Source organism: Camellia sinensis, chromosome 12, assembly GCF_055761805.1.
Source record: "Camellia sinensis isolate YWXY chromosome 12, ASM5576180v1, whole genome shotgun sequence".
Taxonomy (NCBI): domain Eukaryota; kingdom Viridiplantae; phylum Streptophyta; class Magnoliopsida; order Ericales; family Theaceae; genus Camellia; species Camellia sinensis.
Window position 1 is genome coordinate 40,136,873 of NC_138972.1, and position 15,230 is coordinate 40,152,102.

Here is a 15,230-nt window from a genome sequence, read left to right on the forward strand (position 1 = left end):
GGGGTTATAAGAGGTGGGTAGTGTATGGATGAGGTAAATATTTCTGGTTAGAGGGACTTGGTTATAGACGGGGAGTGGTTTGATGGTCACATTTGGCTTTTGGAGTGGAGCTATGACTTTGTTGTTGATGAGATCTTGAATCTCATGATGTAGGCGGAAGCACTGGTCAGTTTCGTTGCCATGTTATTGATGAAAAGCACAGTATTTAGTGGGATCATGCTTAGGTAGAAAAGGGTCTGGAAGTGGTCAAGGTTCTAGGGGTTTCAGATGCCCTTTTTTGATTAAGACCTGCATGGCTCGAGATAGGGTCATGTAGAGCTACTTGAAAGTTCTACTCGAAGTTTAGGTAGGGTTGGAAGCTTGCGAGCTCATATTGGCAAAAAGGTCAGCGGTTTTGGTTATGGTGACAACACTCACCTCTGAAGGCCTCGCAGCTATGCTACCCCCGGTAGCATTGGAACTACAAACAAAAGGCTTCTTAGCCAGCTCCTTGTCATCAGTGATGATACCCTGTTTCATGGTGTCTTCAATCTGAACTCCCATTTCATGAAGTTCCTTGAATGTGAATAAGGGGAGAACGATCATTTTTTGCAGCAGCTTGCCATAAAGATTCCAGACAACCATCCGTATTTTGTCCTTTTTTGAGGGTTGGGTGCTCATCATCGATGCCTTAGCCCTCCACCTAGTTACAAACTCTGAGAAGCCCTCTTTCGGTTCTTGACGCATTGCTTCAAGATCACGAGTTGTGACCTCGATTTTGTGTTGTAGGAGTATTGAACAATGAAAGACTCAGCCAATTCCTCATAGTACTGCTTCGCAGAGTCCTCCAACATAGCATTCCAAATGGCAGCTATTCCTGACATGGTTCTATCGAAGAGCGACAACTTCTGAAGTCTGGTCAAACCCATTGCTCGTAGAATATCCGAAAACAGCTGTATCATTGGGTCTCCAGTGCTGTCGAAGCGGTCAATATGCGGCATTTTGAACCGCTCTTACAAAGCAACTGCAAATTCAATGTACCCATCCTCTATGTCTAGAATAGAGTTAACCCATTGTGCTTTCTTGAACAGTTTTTAAGTTTGTTGACCTTGAGCATGGTTGGGTCAACCTCGAATTCAAACGGTGCCTCAGTATGGTAAACTGGGGCTCTGGATGTCTGTGCTAGATTTGGATCTGCTTAGATGGGAAAATTCAGAACGCCCTCAACTTGTGGATCCTAAGCGGTAGCAGCATTGACAGTGGTGCTGGGTATAGGATTAGTCACCCTAGGCATTTGTGAAGCAGAAGCGCAGCTGGCTATTGTTATTATTGTTGCAACCTATTCGTGACTTTGGCTTGACGGACCATGTCGTGCTGGAGTGAGTCGACTAACTGCTGCAGACGAATTATTAAGTCCTCCAGGTCTTATTAAGGATACTGTGCCATTCCAAGAGTAGGCGTGAGCTGAGGGGTGATTGTTTAAATAATTGAACTGGTGAACTTTGTTTGACCCTTTTTCGCCTTGCAACTGGTGATAGTGAATAAGATCTCCGACCTTACAAAGTCTTCCGACACGGGTCCAGAGTACTTGGGGGATATTAAAACTTTCTGAAGCTATAGTTTTAGACTACCTAGCAAGAGAAATAAAGAAAAAACAACAATCAGAATCGGATAGCACCTCAGCTAAGATTTCATCAGAACAGATATGATCAAAGCTGTAGGACTGTACTCCCCATTGAATTCTCCTCCACAAATAGATATCAACTATACCACTAATATGAAGCACCCCTGCACTGTTTCACTATAAAGCACATACCAAGTAAAGAGAGCCAAACCATCCCTATGAGGGGGTAGGGTTACCCTACCCTAGTTTTGGCATGATCTAGGATTTTAGTACTTCAAGCAAGTAGTTTCACAAAATCCTACATACGGGTGAGAATCCTGTCCTATGTTGGAATAGTCACTATGGCTTTACTATATGCAGCTAGGCCGATTGGTCAAAAGCGGTACATCAACAAGATTACATAATATACCTCTTATACATAACACCGAGAAGTGCAAGAAGGATCAAGGATCAAGCGTCAAGCGGTACGACGATAATCCAAATCCAAGGGTTGTTTTTCTAACATGGCCAAGCCCATGACTGGCCAACCTTTTGGCAAGCTTTTTAGGCAACCCTCCGGTAAGCGGTCCAAGAATAGCAGATGGAAAACACAATGACTTAGAAGCACCAATGCAAATGCAATACAGTGAACATGCATTTGTAAATAAAATGTCACATCATGAAGTCCAAGTTAAGTTCTCTAATTTCCCTAGCAAAGTCGCTAGAAATTGTAGCTGGTTTCTCGTGCTCCTCAGAGGGGTTTAGTCTCCTCGGATATGATAGCCCTATAGTTCAAACTCCCGTGGTTCCGAATCTGGTTTCACAAGTACAATGTGAAACAGAAAAACACAAATGAGAGTCCAAATATGGCAAATCTTTGGAAAATCTATTTACAATTAGAAATGCCCAAAATAGACTGCATTGCCAAATTTCAGAATTTTCACCTAAATATTTTAGAAAATTTAGGAAACCCGAGACTCGTGCCAAAGACCACTTGTCCATCATAACCAAAGTGTCTTGGCTCGGGAACTTAGGTATCAAAGGGAAAGGTCATGAATTGAGCACCCCGCTCACCCGATCAAAGATCGGCCTCTGCTAATCATGATATGATTTTTATGGACAGTATATGCTCATGTTCTGATTATTAGGCTAACTCTACTATGTGAGGCACACAAGTATAGACTATTTCGTTCACTTTGGAATGCTTCGATTTTATGTTTGTTTGAAAAGAGTTTTGAATATGTGCTACTTGAAAAAGAAAGCTCATATGTACATTAATCAAAATCATCCTAACTTAAGTGAAATGGCCTAAATCCATAGGCATTCAAAGAGATATATCAAATAAGTACTTAGCCACATGTTGATATGTTTGATATGGAAACACAAATACATATGCAATATGCTAAAGCAATAAATGCTCACCTAGTACTCAACTGAGGCAAGCCAAAGAGAAGAAAATAATTAGAAAAATGCATGCTCTACTATACAAGTGACTAATGCAACACATACAAAATACAACTACTAGGTTTGGTTTTTAACATGTCATATGGATCAACTCAAAGAATGTAGCGACACATATATTCAAGTAAGTAGGAAATGACAACAGTGTTAGAATGGTGAACTGAACCCAATGCATGCAAAAATGGATACAGCACATGGTAATGATATGAAACGAAAAATATGATGCTACCACGGTAAGCATGTAAATAAAAGGGAGAAAGAAATGGGTGTTGAAAGACATACAAAATATTACAAGTGTTACAAATTTACTCTCGCACAGGAGGATCCGAATGAATGTCCCAATTAACTAATATTATAATACCAAATGAATTAACTAAATTAACTATCTTATTATAAATTCAAATGAAGGTAACTAATTAATTACACATACTAACATTAAAGCGTTAATTTAATGAACTAGAACGGGAGGCGAGGGGCTACATGCTTACAATCGTGAACATCCTCTCGGAAACCTCTCTGTTTGCTGCAAGAATGTACTTTGTTTGTAGTCAGAAAATTATTCTGTTTTGGCCTCATATTATGCTCTGTTTTGCCACAAAAATGCCATTACCTATACAAAAATGGGTGGTTAGCCAGCCTTGCAAAGTGGTCGGTCGTGCAGAATGGTGGCCGACCGGCCACTGCTTTTGGAAAATGCCCTACTGCCACAAAGTTGAAACAGAGCAAAAACAGAGTGTTTCTAGGAAATATTTATCCTCTCTGTCCTTTCCTATCATGAAGACGATCAAGGAAGGAGTAGATTCGGTTCACAAATCATCAATTGTCGCAAAATTGTTACGTGATGATCTTAGAACCGATAAGATAAAAGCTTAATAAAATGAAACAAACAACGAACAACACCTTCTCTCTATCATGGAGTTACCTCAACGAAAGGAGTGGACATTGCTTTATGAATTATTGAACATCACTAAAAAGTATGCAATGGTCCATGACGCAATGGGTTCAATATAACGTCTGATTGAACCCAACTCAATTTTATTACCTTGTCTTCTTTATCTCTTTTTACTCCAATTTTATTAACCTCTTTTACATTACCTTTTCATTTCTTATCTTTTCTTCATTTTTGTCCAAAAGAGTAGATTACATCTACTAAGTCCAAAAGCGATAAAGAGAGGTATCAAAAAAGAGATTATGCTTAACATAAGAGAGATGTAATTCCTTGGTAATGAACCTCCAAAGAGATTAAACCATTAAGCATGAGAGGTCTCTTTCTTATGCTTTGAACAATAATCTTCTATTTGATTTGACTCTTTATCAAAATAAACAAAGAATGGAGAGAGGCTGTAGAGATAATTACACAAAGGTAATTACAATGGCATGAATATGTATGAAAGCTATAAAAAAAAAAAAAAAAAAAAGTGGAAGAAAAGACTATCAACTCAAATGAATTGAAAGCTACATCTATGAAGACTTACAACAACACATCTATAGTATTCAAAGCATAATTTAACACCTAAAACAGCACTGAAACTTGACAAAAACAGTGCTGACAATTGAGTTTGTGAGGTGGAAAAAGTGAGCAAAAATGAGCTAAAACCAAGGAGTTTCAAACAATCAACAAGCCTAAGGAAGGATGGCTAACCCCTCCTCTTTTTTGTGACTTAAAATCACATTTTTGATCTTAAAAAACTCTAAAAAATAGTATGAAAAAACTCTAAAAAATAGTATGAAAAAGCAGGGAAAAGAGATAGAAAATATGGTATAAAAGCTCAACGTATACCTCTTTCAAAGAGAGGATGCTCTTTAGTTCACAAACCACAAGTTGAGCACTCTCAGCAGCTGAAATTTGTATTCAAGAATCTCAACAAGAGGCCTCAAGTTTAGGCTTTGGAAGTATGTGTATAGTGTATGTATATTGCGAGAGAGAGAGAGAGAGAGAGAGAGAGAGAGAGAGAGAGAGAGAGAGAATGTTCAGCAAGCTATAGGCTCTTGGAAAAATTTGCTAACTCCAAACCCTTAGCCGGTCATGTATTTATAGAAAAACACTATCTTACGTTATAAATATCTGTAATGAGATAGCTGGTGCGAGGCATGGGCATGGAGACACCTGGTTGTCTCAAAATATCTGTTGTTGCTAAACATGGCTGGCTGGCCATGGATGGAGACGGTCGGCCTATCAAAAATGGCCTACCAGCCACCTGCTGGCAGCTATTCTCTGAGTGGTTAAGCTTGAAAAAATTAGGTTTTGGTCCAAAAGAAGGGCAGGATTTAGGATCTGAAACCCAAAACTGAAGCATTTTGCTGAAGAAATCGAACGTTTTGTACAATGTAACATTTCATCATCAAGTGTTCAAAGCGAGGTGCCTAAGTCTTAAGGGCAGTCAAAATGGAGTGTCTACAACGTGTTTGCCAGTAGGCTATACAAGCACTACTTAAGCCATTTTACCAATACTAATCGGAAGGATTGACCCTAACCGCATGGGTTTCTGGACTTTCACTAAGGACATATAGGCCAATATAATTAAACCACAACCACACCCCTTAACCAAATTCACAACGGTATTCACCCATTTTTCTCAAAAACCAATACATTAATATGTTCAATAGTAAATGATGCTCAATGCACAATGTATGAGAAATTTGTTCCAATTTAACCTAATTCTCATGCAATGTCTACAACAATCAAGACTATCCTCCATCAATAGCCCAAAATAGATATTTCTATTCCATAGATAAATTCAATTCAAAATATACAATTTCATCAATTACAATGGGCGTGATAATACATATCCAACTCCACCATCATCATCAACATAAACCTTGTTTCAATTTCACAATATCCAACAACATTTTCCATTTTCCTTCACAATTACCAACTATTCAAAATTAGAGCAAAACCCCATTTCTCACAAAATCGATTTTAAGAAAAGATTTCCATCATCTCAACCCATATCATTCATAACTATCTTTCTACAACCATTTTCAAGAATCAATTTGAAAAACCCTTCTTTTGATTTCAAACCAAACCCCAGGTTTTACCAAGATCTTCAAATAACTAACCCCTTTTCAAAAAAACAAATAACAAAGATAAAAACCATATAAAATAATCAAAGAAATCCCTACCACAAAGTAGAAGACACGAAGAAAAGGTGGGTAGAACTTGATGGTAACAAAAACACTAGATGCTCCAATTAAAATGAAGCCCTCGACCTGCTCTACGCTTTTCTCCAAAGGACCAAGGTCAGGAAACTCACAAATTGAAAGTATTTGGAGCCAAAGTTCAAGAACTAGAGAGAGAGAGAGAGAGAGAGAAAAAAAAAGAGCAGATCTAGGGTTTTGGAATGCTTAAAGAGAGAATGAGATGAAAAAAATGACTGAAAATGGTTTCCTCGCGGACTGATATACGCACAGATTGCTTGAGCACAAAAATGATTGCTCGAGTGAAAGATATAAAAAAGAAGACACCGCTCGAGTGACCAAAACCACCCCTCGAGCGCACAATGACCCCCTTCCAATAGTTTAAACCTGTAAAAGTTTGCTCGAGCGCAAGAAAGACCACTCAAGCAAAAATTTCAAACTCCTAGCACTTTTGCAGACTGCAAAAGATCGCTCGAGAGCAGATATCAAACCCTCAGCAGTTTTACAGATTGTAAAAGACCGCTCGAGTATAGGAATGGTCGCTCGAGCGAACAAGCAAAATTTTGGGCAATAACACTTTGAAAAAAAAAAAAACTAACTTCCCAACATATTTCAAACACAACTAAAACTCCTAATAGCCAAACTCAACAAACAACAAGATGGAAATAAGCTGAACAATAGTTAAATACACAGGTTCCTGGATTCAAAGTCAAGCAAATGGGTTGGGTCAAAACTAGAATCGTTATAATCTCTCCCTTAAGGAATTTCGTCCCTGAAATTTGAAATCAACAACATATATTAAAATAAAGCAAATCACCTAACATCCAGATTTGTAACAAGGATACCCGAGTTGTTCAACATCAACTACCACCATTTAATTCTCCAAAATATGTACAATGTATGTATATATACACATATTACAACATATTTTGGAGAATTAAATGGTATGTACAATGTATGTATATATACACATATTACAACATACATAAAGGCTTCAACATAAGTCTCATATATCAACAAATAAGTCCGAATACTTCTCGCGAACTTCTGTCTTACGTTCCCAAGTTGCTTCCTCAATTTCGTGATGTTGCCATGTCACCTTAACCAATGGAATAGTCCAGCCCCACAAGACTTGGTCTCGAGAGTCTAAAACACATACGAGTCTTTCCTTATACGAGGCATCTTCATCTACCTCTAACTCATGTGAGGGATCTGGCTCATACTTCGAGAGCATATAGATATGGAACACGTCATGAACCCCGAAAAGTTGGTTTAGCAAGGCCAAACGATAAGTCATTTTCCCGATTGGCTCAGGATCTCAAAGGCCCAATAAATCTAGGGGACAACTTCCCACTCTTACCAAATCTTATCAAACCCCGTTTTGGTGATATCTTCAAGAACACGTGATCTCCTATCTCAAAAATAAAGGTTTCATATTACGGTTGGCATAGCTCTTCTGGCGATTCTAAGCTGAAGTCAACCTCTTACGGATAAGTGCAACTTTCTCAATTGTTTCTTGGACTAGATCAGGACCTAACATAGGTGTGTCACCCACCTCTACCCAACACATAGAAGATCTACACGGTCTACCATACAAGGCCTCAAATAATGCCATACCATATTCGCCTGAAAGCTGTTATTGTAGGCAAACTCCACTTAAGGCAAATGCCTCTCCCAAGACCTCTTAAAATCAAAAACATAACCCCGAAGTATATCTTCTAACATCTGAATGGTCCACCCAGAGTGCCCATCAGTCTGAGGATAATAGGAGATACTAAACGTCAATCTAGTACCCAAGGCATTTTATAGGCTCTACTATAATCAAGCCATGAAATGTGGATCTCTATCTAAAACAATAGTCACAGGGATCCCATGAAGTCGAACTATGTCCCTAACATAAAGGTCGGCAAGGTAATCTATCGAGTCACTCGTGCGCACAGGTACAAAGTGTGCGGACTTAGTTAACCGATCAATTATCACCCACACGGTATCATTACCTTGTTGAGTCTTCAAAAGACCCACAACAAAATCCATCGTGACATGCTCCTACTTCCACTCAGCTATAGGTAAGCATTGCAACAAACCTAGTAGTCGGTGATGCTCAGCCTTCACTTGTTAGCAAGTAAGGCACCTCTCAACAAACAAGGCTGCGTCTCTCTTCATCCCCCTCCACCAAAACGCTAAGGTTGTGGTACATCTTCGTACCTCCTAGGTGCACCGCAAGGCAAGAATGGTAGAACTTCCAAAGTACATGTTCTCTATAAGATTTCAGCACGAAAATACGGTTCAGATACCTCACACTAGAGTCAAAATGCATGTTCAAGCCCTTTTCTACTTTCCCACTAGATATCTTTCTTCGGATAGCCTTTACCTCATGATCACCTTGATGTGCTTCAATAACTCGGTTTACTAATGTAGGTTGTGAAACTACAGTAAACAAGACGGCCAACTCAGCAGACTCGCCAAGATACAAGTCAAACTCGCCAATAGCACCCAACATCTCACATTCCCGGATAACAATACTAGTTACACTACTTAAGGATTTCATAATATTAGTTATGGATTTCTATTGTATGATTCATGTATCTATTTATCTATTTAAAGGTTTTTCCATTAGTCATCAGCGAAGGATGACATTGTTGTTGTTGAGTAGATGATGTGTATGTATTACACTTGTACGGTATTATGTAGTTTAGCATATTGTGCTATTATTGTGTTTTGTTTGGGGGTCCATTTCCCTCCAGGTGAGGCCAATAAAGCGTGGCACCTTGACAGAGGTTCCTCGTCCCTTCCAATTTGGGCTTGGTAATGTGTGAAAAGAGGTCTGTTTCTCTCCGTATTTAGTAAGTAAAGCATGGCGCCTTGTGATAGGTTCCTCTCCCTTCTGGTTTGCGCATGGTAAAGTGTGACCTTGGGGTCGTTCCCCTCCAGGTGAGGTCGGTGAAGCGTTACATGTTATGTGGGTTCTATCATTTGACATTCATGTTGTAGGCTAGTGGAAATAGAAGTATGTATTACATTCAGTTAATTATATTTAGAAATATATGTTTCTCGGTATTTCTGTTATGGGTGTTCCTTGCCCTTGGGGCTATGGCTAAGGAAAATAGTTGATGTGTTATTATATAAGTGTGCGTAGTGGGTGAGTTGTGAGATTAGGTTATGACTTTTATTTGTGAACGTGCATTCAAAATAGATGTGGAGACAAAATTCTTTTATATTAATGTGGAGGTTTAGATAACCAAGGTTGTATTGTGAAGAAATGCTTTTGGAACTAAACTGGATAATTAGAAAGAAAACAAATAGTTTTACACCTTGTAGTGTTCAAATGGATGTTTTTGACGAAAATGTACTTATATGAGTATATTTTGAATATTAGACTGTCACATTATTTATATTGTACATCTGGTGCATTCATGATCGTAGATATATGTATGTTGTTATTGTTTAAGATCATGTCGGGATTTCTACTGAACTTTATGTTCATCACATGTTACTAATTATTTTTCAAGTGCAAGTTGAGAGATGATTCAAGATCAGTGATCTTTCTTAATTGTTAGCCACGGAGCCTATACTTATTGGCAGGACGCCATTATTGTGAAAGTGTTAAATTTTAATGTAAAGATGTAAGCCTATGGGCATTTTGTTTAAATATAATTTCTGTTGCATTCCATATATATATGATTGAGAGGACTTTCATTTGTTTATGGAGGTAATGTATGTATAGTTCTGCTTGTTCTTAATGGAAATGGATTTATGTTAATGGACATAGTAATTTTATTCGGGTAATTAAAAGTGGGGTGTGACATGGCATTTTACCACACTACAGTTTGTATTATCTGGAATAGGTTTTCTTGGGAAAATTTTACAAGATTGGTACAACTTGGAAAAGAATAGAAAGGAACTTGACATAGAAACGGCATGGCGAGTACTGCAGGTATCGTCCGCTCTCATCTTCTTAATGCATGATTGAGTGCTTGTTGCACACACTCACTCACGAATAAGATTGTTACACCACCGCCCCGAACTACATTGATTTGATTCCTTGCAAACAAGGACATCTAAGTAACTTGCGGATCTGATCACTTGCATGAATGAATGGTATTGCCTTAAGCCTTAGAATCATGTCAACTGGGTTGGTCTCAGATCATTGACATTCATTTCTCATCACTTCATGATTATTTGAGCCCTGTCAAAGAAGGCAACTATAGACATCACATTTTGACTGATCCTCAGAATTCGGGCGCTTGCAAGCCTCCCGATGATGAAATGGTATATTACTTCATCTTTAGAATGTTTAGGAATGTTTGGAGTTGTTGTGTAAACCCATTTTGGCCAAAAATCAACTTTTTGCAAAATGATTATTTTGCCCATGAGCGCCTTTTTAGCCAAAAATGAACTTGTAACCCTATAAAAAAGAGATAAGCTCGATTGTGCTATGATCAAATGTATTTTTCAAAAAATTAGTGACAAGTTTTATCAAAAAAATTAATCATAATGCAATTCTAGCTTACTTATGGAGCAAGCAAGCCAAAGGCATGGGACCCCGCACTTCTGCATACATGGCACATGTACTAAGACAAAGTGTGTGTGCGAATATTAGATATGAGTGCGCATGTTATTTGTGCGTACACATAATCGTTGCGCATGCGCACTTTGAAGCATGACAGATTTATTTTTTGAAAGTCAATCGTAGTGCATTTTTTGTGGGAATGGTAGAAGGGGAAATGATGAAACCCTATGAGGGTTCCAGAGCCTCCCCCTAGCTCTATAAATAGAACCCTTCAATCTCTCTTTTGGGGAGGGGGTAAGAATTACCTTTTACAAGCTTTTGAAAGCAAAAACTACTCTCTTCTCTCTCTTTAGCCATAGCCACGAAATTTCTCACCCCCCACAGCAACTAAAAACCTGTGGAAACATTCTAAGGACTTGGCACTTGGACCCAAAATCAGAAACCTAATTGTGAGGGCAACTTACGAGCAAGGAACTTGAAGCTTTCTTGCATTTTTTTTCATGTGTTCTTCGATTGATCAAACCAGCAAGTAAAACTCCTTTACCTCTCTTATTTCAGTCCCTTTTTGCTTTACTTTTTAGTGTCTTTATTATTTGTCTATATTTATATATTATTCATGTTAGATTGTTAGTTTCATCATTCCATCACGCAGTTTTTTTAGTTTTATTTTAATTAAAACATGTTTTAGGTTTATTTTTAATCATGTAATAATCATGCATGGCCCAGTTTGAGTCATCATGTATTTTAGTTTTTTTTGGTTTTTTTGTTTTTTTTTTGGTTTTTTTGGTTTTTTTTTTTTTTGTCTAATTACTTATTATTTGCCCACTACAAAAAAATTGTCATGTAGTAGCGGCCAAAACTGTCGCTAAAAGTAACAAAAACCGTCGCTAAAACCTTGCACACTTTTACCTGCGGTTTGAATAGCGACGGCCAAGGCGCTGCTATAGAGCCGTCAGCATAGGTTTATTGTGACACTTTTATCAAGCGCTGGTATAAATGTTTCTCTTGCAACGGTTAGTGTAACGATGGTTATAAACGTCGCTATATCTCAAATTTTACCCATTGCTTGATACCTTTATAGCGACGGTCTGACTGCTGCCACAACCTATGCTTTTGCGACATTTTGTCAACTGCTATTATATTTTAACTCTATTCCATCAGTTTTACACCGTCGCTATAGCCATTTATTTTTTTTGAATTTTATTTGTAGCGACGGTTATTAACTGCGATTATAAGCTATGTTTTACTATTCAATTACCAATAATATATAGTTCGAAATTTTTAATGGTTTATCCCTGCTTACATAATCACCATTATATATATAAAAGCACTATGTTATTCTAATGGCTCCGTAGTCAATAATTGTAAAAGATAAAAGAGTGTGCATTTTCATAATCTCAAAAAATCCAAAACACCTTAATTAAAAGGTTCATTACATAAGCTTGTCATATCAAAATAAATCAAATGTTTCTAGCAAACTAATAGTTACACCATAATCCAAAAGGTACATATAAAGTTGTCACATGAGAATAGTACTCAAAAGTATTACTCATAACGCCATTTTATAAAGACCTCCATGAAACATGTTCAAATTAAGAAACGACATCCATTTTGATGCTTTCATATTGTCCTAGGTTCTGCAATAAAAACGACTTTGATGTTGATGCTTTCATATTGTCCTGTTTCCTACAACAAAAATGATTAAATGAGCATAAGTATCATTTTCAATTTGAAAATCTATAAATCACATAATACAACATAGACGAGTGATTATTTGGAGGTCTTGGAGCATTACTCCATATCTTTTATCACTTGACACTCATCAAGTTCTCCAAACTTTTAATAAACCCTATTGAATCTTACAATTTTAACCAATAAATATTATGTATGTGAGTATGCCTATAAAAAAGTATGTCTATTTGAAAACTAAATTCCCAAGTCCAATTGGTTCAAAGAAAATGGAGCGACAAAAAATAAGTGATAATATAATGTTTGGTATTGTTTATCATTTGTGGTTCTTAAGAATGCTAGAAACTCCAAAGAAAGTAGCTTACAACATCACTGATAGACAGAAGGGATATAAACACAGGATTTTTATATTCCACAACCATGAAGGGGACAACTAGGAATTTCTTTTGAGTGTACACCATCTTCTCTAATCCAATTCACCCTTATATCTCTTTTTAATTATTCAAAGTATGTCTAACATGTTTCTTCAATAAAATAACCAACATTCAAACCCCCAACAAACAATTTAGAACAGCTTTTTGAAGTAACGCAACAATTTCGATTTCCAAAAATGCATAGAGAATTGCTAATTGAATAAATAAATATGCCACAATAACAACTAATCAGTTTTCAATATTGACTCATATTTCTCATTCAACAAACAGCCCAAAAATTTAGATATAAAATTTCACATGCATACATGTTTGTCCTCTATTTGTATATATATGTATGTATTTGTGTCCAACTCCTTGGGATGACATAATAAAAGTTTGTTTGATTTCCACTAGCTTCCTTTCAAGATAAATGTTATACTATGCTACTTATATTTGTATGTTTCAAACACAACTCATTATAAACTAGACAATCTATTGGTTAGATACTAAAGCTAATATAGAATATAACAAATAAACATTAGTCACTGAACCTTCATCATCAGTGACAGAGGGGCCCATGTTCTGCTGTTTTGCCCTATGGTGTGGAAAGTTTGGGCTAACATATTGAAGTATTGGAGGATGGTTTGGGTAATGCTATGTTTAGTAGAGGGGCTTCTTCAATGGTGGGCAGGCACCAAATTCAAAAAGTTGGTTCTCAAAATTTGGAAACTAGTTACCTTAGCAGTGATGTGGTCAATTTGGGGGGCTTGAAATGACTGCCTATTCAATGTTAAGCAAGTAGATTGTGATAAATTAAAAGAATAACATGTGTGTGGGCATCATTTGATACTTAGTAGTTGAAGGGCAGGGGCTAAAGAGTTGTTACATAAATAGATAAGAAATTGAGATATCATGTAAAAGCCACATGTATGTTTTTGCAAATTAAGTCTTGAAAAGCATTAAACCTGAGGCATCATACATGCTACTATACAACAAACTCCAAGTGCATGATTTGATCAACCACAAAACAGTGTTCAAGAGAGGAATTATATAATCACGTGATGAACAATATTTTTCTATAAAGTTGTGCTATATTCAGAGATTTAGATTATGTTTGGTACAATTTTGGAGTTATTTATTTATTTTAAGAATATATATAATAATGTTTGGTGTACCTTTTACTTATAATTTATGAGATAAAACTAACATAAATAAATTAAAAGAACAAAGGAAGCAACCTATTTTACAACTAATATGAAAATAAATATTTGCTAGAGAAGAAAACTATGACAAACTGTGAGTTCTTTTACAACTTTAAAGCAAAAGCTACATGCTTTGTTATTCGTTTTTCTACATGTTTTGTGGGATTGTATTGATGTGGTTTTGTGAGCATACACTTGAGGGGTTTATAATAATAAATAAATAGAAATGGAAAAAAAAAAAAATAGGAGCAACAAAAAGTGTGCCTGTGGCTTGGTATACAAGAGAGGCAATTGAATATTGGAGCCCACAGCCCATTATAATCTCCAGTATAATATACTATTTTTTGGATTTGTCCCTATGATATTGATGGTTTGGTTGTTGGTGATTTGAGATTGGTTTCAATGATATGAAGATATGTATTTGGGCATTTGTTTCATAGTTGCTAAACCAGTTAAAAAGGTGGAATGTTTCAAAGTTTTTATGTTGATAATAAATATTCTTTAATTATGTCTTTAGATTAAAAAAAAAAGGTATACATAAATGTTGAATTTCCTCTAATCACATTATTAAGCCAACAAAACATTACAAGATGTGCATTAAATTCATGGACAACAATTTTCTCAACAAAAAAATAAATAAAATAAATAAATAAATAAATAAATAAAAACATAACAAACCAATAAAGAAAAAGGTAGGCACTATTACTCCATTGTGACATTTTATCAAATACCTAACATACATACATAATAGATAGAGATGACCCACCTCTAGCCCTACTCAAACACAACAAAATGCAAAACAAATCAAAAGCTAAGTTTGACTTGATCTGTTATGTACAACAGAGAGAGCAACCATGAAACAAATAGGCCAATCTCAAAACAAATAGATGAAATAGAGGCTAGAAACCTTAGATCACCTGGTTCTTGCAATGCCATCCTTGGTTTCGTCACAAGCCAACATATTTCAAAACCAACTAAAACAACAGCCCGTCGGAGCCCCTGGCCTCTCTCCACAATCGACAAACTTCGACGGCTTATGGAATCCACCGACGACTCCTCTAACTCGAACATGCGACCGCCGAAGAAGAGGATCTGCCGGCGCAAGCCGATCTCATTTGCCGCACGAAACATCAGACCATCCTATCCTACGGTGATGATGGTTTCGGATTTGATGGTTTGAGCCCAATTGGGAAACAGTTTTATCATTTGTAGCCTATTTGTACATAACAGATCAA

At 36.8% G+C, this 15,230-nt stretch overlaps 1 long non-coding RNA gene across 1 annotated transcript; it reads right to left on the reverse strand.

Moving 5' to 3' along the window:
* Positions 1-12,053: 12,053 nt before the first annotated feature.
* LOC114273554 (uncharacterized) lies at positions 12,054-15,044 on the reverse strand. The gene is made up of 2 exons (XR_014345755.1): positions 14,913-15,044; positions 12,054-12,377 (listed from the first exon to the last, which is right to left on the reverse strand). It is a non-coding gene; the product is annotated as an uncharacterized LOC114273554 (long non-coding RNA).
* Positions 15,045-15,230: the final 186 nt, after the last annotated feature.